General features: G+C 40.0%; 1 non-coding gene across 1 annotated transcript; it reads right to left on the bottom strand.

The window, feature by feature from the left end:
- Positions 1–6,734: 6,734 nt before the first annotated feature.
- On the bottom strand, positions 6,735–6,806 carry TRNAQ-CUG (transfer RNA glutamine (anticodon CUG)). Its single transcript has one exon. It is a non-coding gene; the product is annotated as a tRNA-Gln (tRNA).
- Between the last annotated feature and the right edge of the window lie 11,964 nt (positions 6,807–18,770).

Raw genomic sequence — 18,770 nt, forward strand, 5'->3', positions numbered from 1 at the left:
TGTCTAGAAATCTCTTCAGGCAAATCCAAGGGTTCATTATCTGACAGGCATCCAGGTTGCCAGTTGATAATTATGACATCCTTTCCTTTGGAATATGATGTTTTCTTTCCTGATTGTCCTTCAAGCCATCACCAGCAGACTGCTCAAAGTCCCTCCAGTTTCTGCCTGCTACCTGGCCCAAAGCCAAGGCTATGTATTTTAGGTTTTTATTATGTAACCCACCTTTAGGTACTAGACTCAGCTCCATTTGTTTGTTACCATGTAACAAATTACCAGGAAACGTAGTAGCTAGGGACAGTTTTAGTTTGGGGGTCAGGAATTCTAGATGGGGTTGCTTAGGGAGACTACCTCAGATTCACACTGTCAGCTCCCACAATCACTTCTTCCACCTGTATCCTGTTGCTTCAGCAGGGATTTCCCAGCGGTTGATTCTCCCTGTTGACTGGAAGCTCAGCTAGGGTTGCGGGTGGAGGTCCACATGTAGTCTTTCCATATCGCTTGTGATTCTCATCATATGGATGGGTTGTAGGTTCCCATGGGGAGCATTCCAAGACCAGCTGTTTCTGTTTCTTGGGGATGAGTGGCTTAAAACAGCAAAAAAAATTAATTCTCTCACAGCTTTGGGGGCTAGAAGTCCAAAATCAAAGTGTTGGGGGTATTGAGGGGGTACTCCCTCTGAAGGCTCCAGAGAGGAATCCTTCCTTGCCTGTTTGTAACTTTTGGTGGTTGTCAGCAGTGCTTCACATTCCTTGGCTTGTAGCCGGGTCAATCCATTTTCTTCCTTTGTTTTGACGTGACTGTGTTCCCTTTGTGTCCTTCTGTCTCCTGATAGCTCTTTCCATATAAGGATATCATTACATTTAGGGCCCACACTCATCCACTATAATCTCATTTTAGCTTTATTACAACCACAACGATCCTATTTCTATATAATGTCACTTTCACAGTTGAACTTCAACAAATTTGTTGGGGGGAGGAGGAGAATAATTCAATCCACAGTACTAAGTGTTCCAAATAGCCTGGGCTAATGCAACAAGCCTAAAAGGTATAGTCGTCTGCCCTCAGAAGTCCTGGAATGTCCCTGAGACTGCATTCTACATATCGATCAAGAAGATCACTAGGACCAGTTCAAAAGTCGAGGGTAGGAAAATGAGACTGCGTGTCTCAGTGGGAGGAGGTTCAAGGATTTGCCACTATGTGTAATCTATCAGGCTCTGCTCTTCTCTTTTTCTGACCCTCCTTCCGTCTATTTCTCCACCCTGTCTTTCTCCTTCCAAGGATGTGTGTGCGTGTGTGCGTGTGTGCTATGTCTCTTCAGTTGTATCTGACTCTGTGCAACCCTATGGACTGTAGCCGCCAGGCTCCTCTGTCCATGGGGGTCTTCAGGCAAGAATACTGGAGTGGGTTACGGTGCTCTCCCCCAGGGGATCTTCCTGACCGAGAATACTTGAAATTAAATGTACATATTATGTAGCTCCACTAAAAGATCCTTAAAACATTTGGTAAGAAACCAAATGTTTTTTACCAGTGTTGTTTTATAGTGACTTCTGTGATTTTTATAATGTTACATTTTCCTGAGAGAATGTGGGGGTATATTTGTGTGTGAGTGTGTGTGTGTGTGTGTGTGTGTGTGTGTGTGTATGTGTTTGACAGAGAGAGGGGGACGGAGGGAGGGAGGGTGAGATGATAAAGAGAAGGTGAGGATGAGAGTTCAAAGTGAGATTCATGTCAATGTATGGCAAAAGCAATACAGTATTGTAAAGTAAAATAAAGTAAAAATAAAAATTAAAAAATTTACCTTTTGTAGTATTTCCCACAATGTAAAAAAAAAAGTGAGAAGCAATGGTGGCAGAGTGGAAAGGGGAGAGGAGGTTTGTGCGGTGAAAGCATTACAATGAGTAACTTTCACTGTAATGTATACATTGTGATGAATCCTTCTATAGACATCCATGACTGATGCAGTGTTTTCTCACCAAACACCAAACACAAGCACCCTTTCTTTCTTTCTTATTTTTTTTCCAGTTTTACTGAGACATAATAGACATATCCAGCATTGTTTGTTTAAGGTGTACAAAGTGATGATTTGATATACCTGTACCTTGTGAAATTATACCACAATAAGGTTAGTTAACACATTCATCACTTCATATAGTTACCTTTTTATGTGTAGGGTGAGAACTTTTAAGATCTACTTTCTTAGCAACTTTCATATATGCAACACAGTAGTGCTGACTGTAGTCACCAGGCTGTATGTACATTACATCTCTAGAAAGTATTCATCTTATAAATGGAAGTTTGTACCCTTTGACCACCCATTTCCCCCACCGTCTTGCCCTGGTGATGACTAATTTACTCTTTCTATTTTCAGAAGATTACCTTCTTCTTATTTAGAATAGCCTAGGAATCAGGTAGAAGTCGAATAGCTTTTTTAGAGCTTCTATTTAAGAGATGATGGAATGGGTTCAGAGAAAGGGAAAGAAATTTGTTGAGTCTCTCAAAGGAAGGTGCTGAAAAAAAGAATCAGAAGATGGCATCCACTTTGTTTTGTGACATCTCTGCTGTTTTAATGTTTTGAGGTTCTAAAATACGGAACATGTCCATTTCTGGCATTTAGATGCCACATCAGAAATGCTTTCCCCAACAGAAACCTCTAGGAAACATACAGATATGGGCATTTTGAATAATAAACAAGTTGCTTTTCTCAATGACATTACCTCTTATCACTTTTCAGTGTAGTTGTATGAAGGCTGTATTGTTTTTCAAAAATTTTATTCCTTCCTACTAAGAATGCTCTTCACCTGGCCTCTCCCTAATGCCTACCCTCTACCCCTCAAGGGAAGGTACAATTTCCTGCCCACTGTCTTTAGACTTGACCACCTGGCTTACTTTGACCAGGATCTGTGTCACTTTTGAGCAGGAACATTGCCTCTCCAGGTAGTTTGTTATCACCTTGCGAGAGACTGGTCTGTCCCCTGCAAGTCCTCATCCTTGACTCACATCCCAGGATGATGGAGGAAAAACGTTTAGGCCACAGGACAGTGACAGTATATTGATGACTGAAGCCAGAAACAAACTTTTGATACTCTCAGCCACTAACGTTTTCACCTTCCTTGTGGCTGCAGCATAACTCAGTGACTCAGACATTGTACATGTAAATAAAAATTTTGCAGGGAACTGGTATGTGCCCCTTTCTGAAGGAGTCTCTCCATTTCACTGTGGCTGGGAAGATGTCTGTGGATACATAGAACTTGATTTTATGTTCATCTGGGTCCTTGAGTGAGGTTGTATCATCCAGTGATTAAATTATGGGCCATTTGCCAATGATTGGATTTCCACTTTCTGTCTGTGTGACCTTGGGCAAATTGCTAAACTCCTTGTTTCTCTCCCTTCATCTGCAAAATGGAGACAATAATATATACCTCATGGGATTATTGAGATAATTCAATTAATGAAAGCAGTGGTTCTCAATAGGAGTAATTTTGCCACCCAGGAGATATGTGGCAATGTCTGGAAGCATTTTAGTTAGAGGGCTGGCTTCTAGAAGGTCAAGGCTATGGATACTGCAAAACATCCTGTAATGTACAGGACAGCTCCCTACAAAAGATAATGCCCCAGTCCCAAATGTCAGAAGCGCTAAAATGGAGAAATCCTGAGCTAAAATGACTATTTAACACAATTTTTGGCACACAGTAAGAGAAAATGAATTTTTGTCATGTATAGGCTTCCCAAGTGGCTCAGTGGATTCAGTGGTAAAGAATCCACCCTACCAATGCAGGAGATATAGGTTTGATCCCTGGGTCTGGAAGGTCCCTTGGAGAAGGAAACGTCAAACCCACTTCAGTATTCTTTCCTGGAGAATCCCATGGACAGAGAAGCCTGACAGGCTACAGTCCATGGGGTTGCAAAGAGTCAGACATGATGGAGCAACTAAACAGCAACAAGAACACGGCATGGTATTATTCTTACGCCCATGCTACATACTCAGTTGTGTCCAAGTCTTTGTGGCCCCATGGATTGTTTCCCCCATGATATTATCACATGGGCTTAATAACAACCTGGGAATGCTTGCAATGATTTGTTATAAATCAATTCCAGTTTTGCAGATTTATTCTGAAGATCTGTGTTCAAATGTAAATGTATAAAAGTAGAGGAAAATCATTGTTCTTTCTGATGAGTTGGTGATGACATTCTGTAAATGTCACAGTGGGTATATCAACAGTAAAATAAAAAAGGCTAGAAGTTCTCTGAATTTCTTACAGTGTTTCATGATATGCTTCAATTTCTAATAATTATTGTCAGCCTACAATGTACATTAGACAGGGTTTATGAAACTATGTGCATTTAAAATGTTATAAAAGTATGTAATGCATGAAAGTATACTGCCTGAATAATATATTTACCCAAAGTATAAATAAAACAGCTCATAATAAGCTGTTCCAGTTATTCAGGTAAACACTACCCTTTATGCTTGACTTTCTTTCTTTGCTTTGAGTCATGAGAATAAAACCCAGAAATAATGTCTTGCAGTGAAATTGGGAAATGACATCATCTAAAGCATCCCTCAAATCTGATATAAATTGTCCTAACTCTTACTTTTGTCAGTGTTCAAGGGCAATCCAGAATTGCTTTCGAAATCTACTCTTCCTAACAAGAAACTTTGCTGATGATTAAAGCCAGGAGTGAATTGCGTGGAAAGCTGTTGGTCTTAATGGAAAGCCTGGCAGATACTTGGTTTCCAGTGTTAGTGACTAACCATCTGGTAACCTTGGGGGAGACATTTTCTAGGCATGAATTTATTCATCTTTAAGATGAATATGTAAAGTGAGTTAGATCTCTGCCTTCATCTCCAGTTTATATATAAATTACATAAATCATATAAATTTGTGTCTCTGTGTGCCCATTTTATATACACAAGCTTTCAGGTTCATGGAAGGACTGCCGTTGTTTTGAGTGTCTTTTCAATGGGAAGGCAACTGAATTAAGTATCTTAAAATCATTGCTGATCAACTGTTTTCTTCTATGTTTGGCTACTGTTTTGCTTTTAGGCTGTGGCTTTTTCTTTTTTTTTTAATTTGAAAATCTAGTGGGAGACTAACCTCTAGCATTGAAGGATAGGAAAGCACAGTAAAAGGTCCTCTTAGATACTTCTGTAGGAAATAAAAATAGTAATGATAGCCATCACAGTTCTGATACAGTGTTCTATGCTGTATTTTACATGCATTATCTCAGTAAATTGTAACAAAAACCATGAGATAGAGACATTGCTATCCATTTTTCCTCGTGTGTAAATGGAAACTTAATGAACTTTCAAAACCAAGTAGCATGTGTGAGTCTAACCAAGGCTGTCAGTACATTTCTTAACCATTGTGCCTTTATAGCTAAATGCCTCTGCTTGATTCCTTTCACAAAAAGTGATAAAAACATGGACTTCTTAGAAAGTGAGGCCATATTTCTTTTCTCTGAATATGTGATTTACTTTTGCTTCTCTGGGACCATTAGTTTTTCTTTCCATGTATCTGCTTGCATTTATCTCTATACTCGCGTTGCTACCCTGGAGGAGGAAACGGCAACCCACTCCAGTATTCTTGCCTGGAAAACCCCATGGACAGAGGAGCCTGGCAGGCTACAGACCATGGGGTCGCTAAGAGTCGGACACGCCTGAATGACTTCACTTTATTTACTTTCGCATTGCTAACTTTGCAGTCATAATTCTCCTTTCTCTCGGGCCAGCTGAGTGGCAGTGAAGAGGAACCACAGACCAGCCCGACAGTTGTGGCAGTACAGAAAGTTGATGAAACACTAGCTATTTACCAATCACGGTAGCTCATGTCTTTGTTTTTTTTTTTTTTTTTTTTTTTTAACACCAAGAAAACGTTTTAATTAAACTACAGAAACAATGGCTATAGTACAGAATATTCATGAGCAAAAAGATACACCATGTTATAAGTACTTACACAATTACAAACCATTTGTTTGCTTCCTTAACATTTTCCATATTTTAAGTTTGTACATGAAGATGATCAGATTTACCATTTTGGGGGGAAGAGGAAGAAAAAAAACGGTGTATTTATCATCGCTAGATGTGCTCACTGTATGCTCCATTATTTATATGCAAGGCCCGGGTGACTGGAAGTGCAGTTGTCAGGCATTTTAATGAACTGGACAGCCATTTGTTTCTGCACGACAAGGCATCTTTACACAGGTAGCTCATGTCTTTGAAAATCCTTTGTCTCTACATGGAAGAAGATCAGTTTTGAGGATTTTTTTGGGAAAAATAAGACTATGGTCTCCAGATGACATCACTGTGGACTTCAAGACCCAAGACCTTTGTTTCCTGTTCAAGAAGAAGGCTCAATCTATGAGAATGCATATTTAATTTTTTCAGATATATAAATTCTCTGTCAACTATTGGATATATAAATTGTCTATAAACTATCAACTTATTGGGGAAAACATAAATAGTATTTCATTTCTGTTAGTTATTTGATATTAAAAATCTCTAATGTCTAGACCACCAAAAATATATATTCTAGGATTTTTTTATTCCACCTTTACAGACTGCTTACTGTGTGCCACTTTCTCATGCATTATGTTGTTTAATCAACATAGTGAAGTCACTCAGTCGTGTCCAACTCTTTGCAACCCCATGGACTGTAGCCTACCAGGCTTCTCTGTCCATGGGATTCTCTAGGCAAGAATACGGAGTGGGTTACCATTTCCTTCTCCAGGGGATCTTCCCGACCCAGGGATCGAACCTGGGTCTCCCGCATCAGAGGCAGATGCTTTAACCTCTGAGCCACCAGGGAACTCTCTGGGTTAAGTGCTGTTGTTATCACCATTTTACAGATGAGAAGACTGAGGCTTAGAGAGTTAGTAACTTTATCAGTGATCCACAGCTAAGAGATGGTAATTCCAGGACTCAAACCCAGGCCTATGCCCTTAAGCATTATATCACTCTACTGGGCAAAAAGAAATCAGATTCCACTAGCTCCCGAATTCTTCCATCCTAAATTTTTAGAAGTCTTGCTGAGGAGGTATTTGTTATTCAAAAAAATCGAGCATTTTTTCAGAGTTCAAATCTGAGCAACTTATAGAAAATTACTTGAGGAATTGATATTTGTGAAGGGTAGATTCATGAAAATATTTGTATCATTTCATATAAAGGTCTCTGACTTCCATGAACACTTTTTGCTAAGGAGTAAATATATTCTAGTTAACTGCAGTAGTGGCATTGCTTTTCGTTAATTACTTTGGCTCTGAAAGTCAAGTTGTGATCTGAGTTTCATTATTATGACTGATAATAATTCTGAGCTTCCCTAGTGGCTCAGATGGTAAAGAATCTGTCTGCACTGCGGGAGACCTGGTTTCTATCCCTGGATTGGGAAAATCCCCTGGAGAAGGGCATGACAACCCACTCCAGTATTCTTGCCTGGAGAATTCCATAGACAGAGGAGCCTGGTGAGCTACAGTCCATAGGGTCACAAGAGTTGGTCACGACTGAGCAACTAAGCACAGCATAATAATTTTGAAGTTAGAAATAGATTGGGTAGACTGCCCATTAGACTAACAAAAGTTGTCACATGTTTATAGGCTGGCTTGGAGCTTGAACGGGCTGTAATCCGTAGCTCAACTTAGATGTCAGAAGTTCTATTGGTGTGTACATTGATCTTGCTTAGTATCTTAAATTGCATCAAGAAACAATTTGTTGCACAATTCTTTAAAAGCTAAAGAAGAAATCTCATGGGGCAAAATGAAATTGTTTACTCCACAGTAGTTCTGTAGATTCAATTTCATAATTTGTATGCCTATCTGTTATTGAATTTATAGCAGAGTTCTTGGATTTTTTTTTTTCCTTTTATGGTATCTGCATTTGTTTCTTTGTATAATTAATATAAAATGTTTTCTTTTGGCTTCTATTATTTGATTTAGCAAAGTCCTTTGAGATATGATTGTATCCTTCAAAAGTGGGAAAGCTTCTGTTTAATCTTAGTACATTCTTACTTCCACTCTTATGGAGAACATTTGTTTCTGGCATGCTCCATTGCTTTTAACTCTTAGTCAGTTTCACTATTTCCTTTTCACTCAGTCATTCCTGGAATCAGCATGTTCCCTGGAAATTTTGTAAAGAGAAGATTTGTTTGAAAAAGTAGGGAGGGGTTCTTCAGAATTTTCCTAAAATCGAATTTAGGAACATTCCCTGAACATAGCTAGAAGGAGGAGCCTTAAAATGTAAAGCCTGTCTTGTTTTGAAGTGCTCTGTTTATGATTAGCTTCCCTGGTGGCTCTCCTGAGAAAAATTTACAAGTAGTGAAAGCATTGTCTTAGGGAGTCCTGGTTTTCTCTGTCTGTGTTTTACACCCACTTCTATTTCCCATCCTCTTTCTAACCCCAATACCTCGACAGGATCTCAGAATCCACACAAAGTCCTACGCATGCTTCAAGGGGAACTCACTTCAAGGGAAATGATACTGTTCCATATATATGTGTGTGTGTGTATGTGAGTGTGTTTGTATTGTTTTAAACAACCAGTGAATAAATTGATTCTCAATCTGGGTATTGGGATTAAATTCTGGAATAGAATATGAATAAAATAGAGGCCCAGAGTTCCAGAATATTAACCAGAGAGTTGAGTGGGAAAGATAAATCAGGGTACTATTTAACTGTGTGAGTTCTGTGATATGCTCAAATAAGATGTAAGCATTTCTACATTTCTGCAATTTACATTATAGATATAAATTTTCTCTTTCCCAGGAATATGTTAAATATAGTCTATATTCAAGGCATCAGTGCTCTTAAAGTTAGCCTTTAACAGATTAATCAGTCCTGAGAGTGTTAACAAAAATCTACTGTGACTAAACAGAGTAAACTAAAACTACCCTTAAAGCTTTATGATATAACTCACATTAGTAACACAGATTTCTGAAGAACTGAAATGAACATGTTGTTCAAATGCTGGTTTGAACAGATTCACTCACAGATTTTTGGTGGCAAATAAGGACACATGAGGTTACTTATCCTGAAGGCATTAATTATGTAAATCATCCAGGCCACTCTCTTGTCTTTGAATCCCTATTCTCGAAGTGGTTATAGTTTAGTATCCAATGCAAATCTGTTCAAGAGATACAGAATATTCTGGTTATATATTCTACATGATTCTAGCAGTTTTCACTTTGATTAATAAAGTGATAGTTTGTTTTACATGCCAATCTCTGTAAGCTTAGTTAAGGTGGAGGGCCCTCTTCTCTCCGGATCTGATAAATTAGGTTTCTGTGCAGTGCTGGAGCAACTGTGAGGAGATACACCATGTCCAAAGGCAAAGGAGAAACCCCAGCAAGATGGTAGGAGGGGCACAATCACATTTAGAATCAAAACCCATACCCACCAGAGATGCTCAGAGGGCTCAGACAAACCTTGTGCACACCAGGACCCAGAGACCCCACAGAGACTGAGACAGAACTGTGTGTGAGTGTCTTCTGCGGAGGTGCAGGTCAGCAGTGGACTGCCACAGGGGCAGGGGCTCTGGGTGCAGCAGACCTGCGTATGGCATAAGTCCTCTTGGAGAAGGCCTCCATTAACCCCACCATAGAGCCACTGGAACTTACGCAAGACTGGGAAACAGACTCTTGGAGGGCACAGATAAAACCGTGTGCACACCAGGACCCAGGAGAAAGGAGTAGTGACCCCACAAGAGATAGACCCAAACTTGCCCGTGAGTGTCCAGGAGTTTCTCTGGTGGAAGTGTGGGTCAGCGGTGGCCTGCTGCAGGTTGGGGGCACTGCAGGAGGTAGCTATTATCTTCATTAACTCCACCATAGTCAGAGAGGGAACAGAGTCATCAACAGAAATTGGATTAAAGATTTATTGAGCATGGCCCCGCCCAGTTTCCCCCTCAGTTCAGTTCAGTTCAGTCACTCAGTCATGTCCAACTCTTTGCCGCCCCATGAATCACAGCACGCCAGGCCTCCCTGTCCATCAACAACTCCCAGAGTTCAGTGAAACTCACGTCCATTGAGTCGGTGATGCCATCCAGCCATCTCAGCCTCTATAGTCCCATTCTCCTCCTGCTCCCAATCCCTCCCAGCATCAGAGTCTTTTCCAATGAGTCAACTCTTCGCATGAGGTGGCCAAAGTACTGGAGTTTCAGCATTAGCATCATTCCTTCCAAAGAACACCCAGGGCTGATCTCCTTTAGAATGCACTGGTTGGATCTCCTTGCAGTCCAAGGGACTCTCAAGAGTCTTCTCCAACACCAGTTCAAAAGCACCAATTCTTCAGTGCTCAGCTTTCTTCACAGTCCAACTCTCACATCCATACATGACTACTGGAAAAACCATAGCCTTGACTAGACGGACCTTAGTTGGCAAAGTAATGTCTCTGCTTTTGAATATGCTGTCTAGGTTGGTCATAACTTTTCTTCCAAGGAGTAAGCGTCTTTTAATTTCATGGCTGCAGTCACCATCTGCAGTGATTCTGGAAACCCCCAAAATAAATTCTGACACTGTTTCCCCATCTATTTACCATGAAGTGATGGGACCAGATGCCATGATCTTCATTTTCTGAATCTTGAGCTTTAAGCCACTTCACTCTCCTCTTTCAGTTTCATCAAGAGGATTTTTACTTCCTCTTCACTTTCTACCATAAGGGTGATGTCATCTGAATATCTGAGGTGATTGACATTTCTCCCGGCAATCTTGATTCCAGCTTATGCTTCTTCCAGCCCAGCTTTTCTCATGATGTACTCTGCATAGAAGTTAAATAAGCAGGGTGACAATATACAGCCTTGACGTACTCCTTTCCCATTTGGAAGCAGTCGGTTGTTCCAGGTCCAGTTCTAACTCTTGCTTCCTGACCTGCATACAGGTTTCTCAAGAGACAGGTCAGGTGGTCTAGTATTCTCATCTCTCAGAATTTTCCACAGTTTATTGTGATCCACACAGTCAAAGGCTTTAGCATAGTCAATAAAGCAGAAATAGATGTTTTTCTGGAACTCTCTTGCTTTTTCCATGATCCAGCGGATGTTGGCAATTTGATCTCTGGTTTCTCTGCCTTTTCTGAAACCAGCTTGAACATCTGGAAGTTCATGGTTCACATATTGCTGAAGCCTGGCTTGGAGAATTTTGAGCATTACTTTACTAGTCTCTCCCATCAGGGAGCTTCCATAAGCCTCTTATCCTTCTCCATCAGAAGGAAGACAGACTGAAAGCCACAATCATAGAAAATTAATCAATCTGATCACATGGATCACAGCCTTGTCTAACTCAATAAAACTATGAGCCATGCCATGTGGGGCCAACCAAGACGGATGGGTCCTGGTGGAGAGTTCTGACAATATGTGGTCCACTGGAGAGGGGAATGGCAAACCAATTCAGTATTCTTACCTTGAGAACCCCATGAACAGTATGAAAAGGCAAAAAGATAGGACACTGAAAGACGAACTCCCCAAGTCGTAGGTAGGTGCCCAATATTCTACTGGAGATCAGTGGAGAAATAACTCCAGAAAGATTGAAGAGATGGAGCCAAAGCAAAAACAACACCCAGTTGTGGGTTTGACTGGTGATGCAAGTAAAGTCTGATGCTGTAAAGAGCAATATTGCATAGGATCCTAGAATGTTAGGTACATGAATCAAGGCAAATTGTAAGTGGTCAAACAGGAGATGGCAAGAGTGAACATCAACATTTTAGGAAACAGTGAACTAAAATGTACTGAAATCGGTGAATTTAACTCATTTGACCACTATATCTACTCCTTTGGGCAAGAATCCCTTAGAAGAAATGGAGTAGCCATCATGGTCAACAAAAGAGTTTGAAATGCAGTACTTGGATGCAATCTCATATATGACAGAATGATCTCTGTTTGTTTCCAAGGCAAACCATTCAATATCACAGTAATCCAAGTCTATGCCATGAACAGTAATGCTAAAAGAGTTGAAGTTGAATGGTTCTATGAAGACCTACAAGACCTTCTAGAACTAACACCCAAAAAAGCTGTCCTTTTCATTACAGGGGACTGGAATGCAAAAGTAGAAACTCAAGAGATGGCTGGAGTAACAGGTAAATTTGGCCTTGGAGTAGAGAATGAAGCAGGGCAAAGGCTAATACACTTTTCCCAAGAACACACTGGTCATAGCAAACACCCTCTTCCAACAACACAAGAGAAGACTCTACACATAGACTTCACCAGATAGTTAGTACCGAAATCAGATTGATTATATTCTTTGCAGCCAAAGATGGAGAAGCTCTATACAGTCATCAAAAACAAGACTGGGAGCTGACAGTGGCTCAGATCATTAACTCCGTATTACCAAATTCATACTTAAATTGAAGAAAGTAAGGAAAACCACTAGACCAGTCAGGTAAGACCTAAATCAAATCTCTTACGATTATATAGTGGAAGTGAGAAAAAGATTCAAGGGACTAGATCTGATAGACAGAAGAACTGTCTGAAGAACTATGGACAGAGGTTCCTGACATTTTTCAGGAGGCAGGGATCAAGACCATCCCCAAGAAAAAGAAATGAAAAAAGGCAAAATGGTTGTCTGAGGAGGCCTTACAAATAGCTGAGAAAGAACAGGAGAAGTGAAAGGCAAAGGAACAAAGGAAAGATATAGCCATTTGAATGCAGAGTTCCAAAGAATAGCAAGGAGAAATAAGAAAGCCTTCCTCAGTGATCAATGCAAAGAAGTAGAGGAAAACAATAGAATGGGGAAGACTAGAGATGTCTTCAAGAAAATTAGAGAAACCAAGAGAATATTTCATGCAAAGATGGGTACAATAAAGGACAGAAATGGTATGGACCTAACAGAAGCAGAAGATATTAAGAAGAGCTGGCAAAAAAGAACTATACAAGAAAGATCTTCATGACCCAGATAACCATGATGGTGTGATCACTCACCTAGAGCCAGATATCCTGGAATGCAAAGTCAAGTGGGCCTTAGAAAGCATCACTACAAACAAAGCTAGTGGAGGTGATGGAATTCCAGTTGAGCTCTTTAAAATCCGAAAAGATGATGCTGTGAAAGTGCTGCATTCAATATGCCAACAAATTTGGAAAACTCAGCAGTGGCCACAGGACTGGAAAAGGTAAACTTTCATTCCAATCCCATAGAATGGCAATGCCAAAGAATGTTCAAACTACTGCACAATTGCACTCATCTCACATGCTAGCAAAATAATGCTCAACATTCTCCAAGCCAGGCTTCAACAGTATGTAAACTATGAACTTCCGATGTTCAAGCTGGATTTAGAAAAGGCAGAGGAACCAGAGATCAAATTACCAACATTTGCTGGATCATTGCAAAAACAAGAGTTCCAGCGCTGGATCATCAAAAAAGTAAGAGTTCCAGGAAACTATCTACTTTTGCTTTATTGAAAATGCCAAATCCTTTGACCGTGTGGATCAAAACAAACTGTGGAAAATTCTTAAACAGGTGGGAATACCAGAGCACCTGACCTGCCTCCTGAGAAATATGCTTGCAGGTCAAGAAGCAGCAGTTAGAACTGGACATGGAACAAGAGACTGGTTCCAAATTGGGAAAGGAGTATCTCAAGGCTGTATATTGTCACCCTGCTTATTTAACTTATAGGCAGAGTATATCATGTGAAATGCCAGGCTGGATGAAGCACAAGTTGAAATCAAGATTGCCAGGAGAAATATCAATCACCTCAGATATGCAGATGACACCTCAGATATGCAGAAAGTGAGGAAGAACTAAAGAGCCTCTTGATGAAAGTGAAAGAGGAAGAGTGAAAAAATCGGCTTAAAACTCCACATTCAGAAAACTGAAAGATCATGGTGTTTGGTCCCATCACTTCATGGCAAAGGGGTGGTGAAATAATGGAAACAGTGATAGACTTTATTTTTGAGGGGCTCTAAAATCACTGCAGATGGTGACTGCAGCGATGAAACTAAAAGAGGCATGCTCCTTGGAAGAAAAGCTGTGATCAACCTAGACAGCATATAAAAAGCAGAGACATTACTTTGCCAACAAAGGTCCATCTAGTCAAAGCTATGGTTTTTCCAGTAGTCATGTATGAATGTGAGAGTTGGACTATGAAAAAGCTGAGCGCTAAAGAATTGATGCTTCTCTATCACAACTGTGGTGTTGGAGATGACTCTTGAGAGTCCCTTGAATGGCAAGGAGATCCATCCAGTCCATCCTAAATGAAATCAGTCCTGAATGTTCATTGGAAGGACTGACGCTGAAGTTGAAACTCCAATACTTTGGCCACTTGATGCAAAGAACTGACTCATTTGAAAAGACCCTGATGCTGGGAATGATTCAAGGCAGGAGGAGAAGGGGACGACAGAGGATGAGACGGTTGGATGGCATCACCGACTTGATGGACATGAATTTGAGTATGCTCCGGGAGTTGGTGATGAACAGAGAAGCCTGGTGTACTGCAGTCCATGGGGTCACAAAGAGTTGGATACGACTGAGCAACTGAACTGAACTGAGCCTTATAAGCTGAAGTGCAGACTTTCGACTATGATGAATTCAGTAAAAGAAATGTCCTCTTATAGCCTCTTGGTAGTCAGTCTGCCTGCCTCTCTGGAGACATTGTCATTTTACTATGTCCCTTTATTTTGAAATTCCACATTTATAATCAGAAGAGGGAGCTCAACACACAAAATGTGTTTTGTTGCAGGGCATTTGTCTCCTTCCAGCTAAATGTGTAGAGTGAGGAGTTTTTCCTCTCTTTCTCCTCCTTTCATTGTTCTGAATTTTACTTGGATCTTGTCTCTAGAATTAACTGAGGTTAAGAAATATTTATAGCAATATCTTGAAAACCCTAAGAAGAGTTTGAAGGGCTGTTGACATTAGGAAGAGTAGGAGGAGAAAGAAGTTTCAACATCATGTTTTCATATTTTATGAAATAGCTCTTTTCTGTGCAGTTGAAAGATGTATAATGTATATTGTAGCTGTTTATGCTGGTGTCAAAGAGGGCAAAGACAACTTAAGTACTTGGTTAGTTTGTAAGTATGTTTGATGCAAAGGACAAGTAAACATAACTTCATGAATATATAATGTTGCTGATGGCAGCTGAAATTATTTCTGGCCATCATTATGGCTTTTCTTCAAGGTCAGTGCTGCCTGTTTGCTGGTAAAATTGTCGAATGATTTTGTTATCCTATTTGAACTGTGTCAAAGCAGCCACTTAATTTCTGAATAACTTATTTGGGATTCTGTGCTTTGAGTTACTTCTTTTCCTGGAGTCTCACAGGATTCCAGGACTTTGAAGGACTGACTAGGAAACAGTATGTCTTGTCCTTCTCCTGTCTTTAGATTGGAGAAGAATTACTCTGTCAAATTCTAAGTGAAAGTGGCTTGATTTCCATATTAAAAAGGAGCCTTCATTGTGGTACTGTGGGGACATTTCTCAAGGCACTAATCAGTTTTATGAATAAAATACAGGGAGATGAGTTACTACATAGAGACAATAATGGTGTGGTCACAATAATCTAAGTAGCATGCTCTTTTTTTTTTTTTTTCTTTTTAAGTTAATTCTTCCCCCTCACTGCAAATGCAAACCCATACACCCTACAGAAAATCTGAAAATATTTTTGTCCAGCATTTTTTCTAGACACAAAAATATTCAAATATAAGCATTTTGAATAAGTATTAAAGGAAACATAAATGCATATTTCCAAGGTAAACATTCTCAATTTCAACATTATCATTGACAACCCCCTAGCTTTTTTGTAACATTTTAGGATTTTTCAAACATTTTCACGTATTTGCCATTAGGGAAAGGCAACATTATTATTTTTAGATTGAAATGAAGGAACTAAAATCAATTAAATGTCTAATGTCCAAAACCAATATCACGTATCTTGTGAATACTATGGTCAGTGTGGGGTTATACAGAATAACATGGAATAAGGCCCTCAAATTTTTCTTATTTGTCTCATACTGTTTTCATTACACTGTACTTTATATTAATGTAAGAACACAAAAATATAAGCTTAAGTGAGAAAAGTGTAGAGTTCATATACTCTATTGAAATATGAAAAGTAACGAACTTGTAACAATAGTTTGTAGAACACAGGGAAGGTGTGAAAACAGTATCCAACAGTTATATTTCATTCATTCATTCATTTAACCATTCAGCAAGTACATAAGTTGTATTTACCAGTCGTTATTATTCTAGGTTATAAGACATCATCATAAACAAAATAGACATGATCCCAGCTCTCAGTGTTTAGTCTGAGGGGTATGCTGCTGCTGCTAAGTTGCTTCAGTTGTGTCCAACTGTGCGACCTCATAGATGGCAGCCCACCAGGCTCCTCTGTCCCTGGGATTCTCCAGGCAAGAATACCTAGTGGGTTGCCATTTCCTTCTCCAATGCATGCATGCATGCTAAGTCACTTCAGTCATGTCCAACTCTGTGTGACCCTATGGACAGAGATTGATTATATGAGTACATAGTTACTAACTCACACAAAAGCAAAGGAAGGAAATCAATGGAGAGCTATGAAAGTTAACAGCAGAGGCAGCTGTTTTGGTTTAGAGTTATCAGGGTAGGTAGCTCTGACCTAATCGTCTTTTTGGTGAATTCTATAAAAAATTCAAGCAAAGAAAAATGACCAGTCTTTGACAGATGGTTTCAGAAAAAAATAGGAAGAGGAAACATTCTGCATTTTGTTTTTTGAAGCCTGCATAATTTCTGCGTCCATATGTTCATTACAAGCAAACTATAAATACTGGCCAATTTGGAAAACTCAGCAGTGGCCACAGGACTGGAAAAGGTCAGTTTTCATTCCAATCCCAAAGAAAGGCAATGCCAAAGAATGCTCAAACTACCACACAATTGCACTCATCTCACATGCTAGTAAAGTAATGCTCAAAATTCTCCAAGCTGGGCTTCAGCAATACGTGAACCATGAAATTCCAGATGTTCAAGCTGGTTTGTGAAAAGGCAGAGGAAACAGAGATCAAATTGTCTACATCTGCTGGATCATGGAAAAAGCAAGAGAGTTCCAGAAAAACATCTACTTCTGCTTTATTGACTATGCCAAAGCCTTTTACTCTGTGGATCACAATAAAGTGTGGAAAATTCTGAAAGAGATGGGCATACCAGACCACCTGACCTGTCTCTTGAGAAACCTATTTGCAGGTCAGGAAGCAACAGTTAGAACTGGACATGGAACAGCAGACTGGTTCCAAATAGGAAAAGGAGTCTGTCAAGGCTGTATATTGTCACCCTGCTTATTTAACTTCTATGCAGAGTACATCATGAGAAAAGCTGGGGTGGAAGAAGCACAAGCTGGAGTCAAGATTGCCGGGAGAAATATCAATAACCTCAGAAATGCAGATGACACCACCCTTATGGCAGAAAGTGAAGAGGAACTAAAAAGCCTCTTGATGAAAGTGAAAGAGCAGAGTGAAAAAGTTGGCTTAAAGCTCAACATTCAGAAAATGAAGATCATGGCATCTGGTCCCATCACTTCATGGGAATTAGTTGGGGAAACAGTGGAAACAGTGTCAGACTTTATTTTGGGGGGCTCCAAAATCACTGCAGATGGTGACTGCAGCCATGAAATTAAAAGATGCTTACTCCTTGGAGGGAAAGTTATGACCAACCTAGATAGCATATTGAAAAGCAGAGGCAGTCCTTTGCCAACAAAGGTCCGTCTAGTCAAGGCTATGGTTTTTCCAGTGGTCATGTATGGATGTGAGAGTCGGACTGTGAAGAAAGCTGAGCTCCGAAGAATTGATGCTTTTGAACTGTGGTGTTGGAGAAGACTCTTGAGAGTCCCTTGGGCTGCAAGGAGATCTAACCAGTGCATTCTAAAGGAGATCAGCCCTGGGTGTTCTTTGGAAGGAATGATGCAAAAGCTGAAACTCCAGTACTTTGGCCACCTCATGCGAAGAGTTGACTCATTGGAAAAGACTCTGATGCTGGGAGGGACTGGGGGCAGGAGGGTAAGGGGACGACAGAGGATGACATGGCTGGATGGCATCACCGACTCGATGGACATGGGTTTGTGTGAACTCCGTGAGTTGGTGATGGACAGGGAGGCCTGGTGTGCTGCGATTCATGGGGTCGCAGAGTCAGACATGACTGAGCGACTGAACTGAACTGAACTGAATATACCTAAAAAATATAGGTATAAAAATCTTTAACAAGACATAAGCAAGTGAAATAGGGGCATATTTAAAGAGTAATACATCATGCCAAGTGAGGATTATCTGAGGAATGCAAGGTTGTTTATTTACTTTTAATTAATTTATTTTTGGCCACATCCTGTGGGATGTGGAACTTCCCTGACCAGGAAGTGAACTCATGCCACTTGCATTGGAAGAGTTGGAGTCTTAACCACTGGACTACCAGGGAAGTTTCCTGCAAAGTTGTTTCAGTCGTTTAACTACAATCAATCTAATAAGTCATACAAGTAAAGGAGAAAAAGTCGTGATTAATCAATCCAGAAGAAGCATTAGATAAAATTCAACACCCATTCATAAATAAGAGCTATCAAAATTTAGAAATAAAGCAGGGAAATTCCTCATCCTGATAAAAGGTATTTAAAAAATCCACGTTAGCTTATATGCACTCTTTCATTTAATACTATCATCACTGCTAAGAGCCAGATTTAATACTATCGTCACTGCTAAGAGCCAGAAGATCTGAATGCTCGTTTCAAGTCTGTCACTCACTAGCATGATAGTTTTATCAGTAACTCATTAAACCTTTGGGGGAACTCTTTAGTTCATATATTAATAGTAAAATTTGTGTGTTAGTCACTCAGTCATGTCCTACTCTTTGCGACC

This window comes from Budorcas taxicolor, chromosome 8 (assembly GCF_023091745.1).
Source record: "Budorcas taxicolor isolate Tak-1 chromosome 8, Takin1.1, whole genome shotgun sequence".
Classification (NCBI taxonomy): domain Eukaryota; kingdom Metazoa; phylum Chordata; class Mammalia; order Artiodactyla; family Bovidae; genus Budorcas; species Budorcas taxicolor.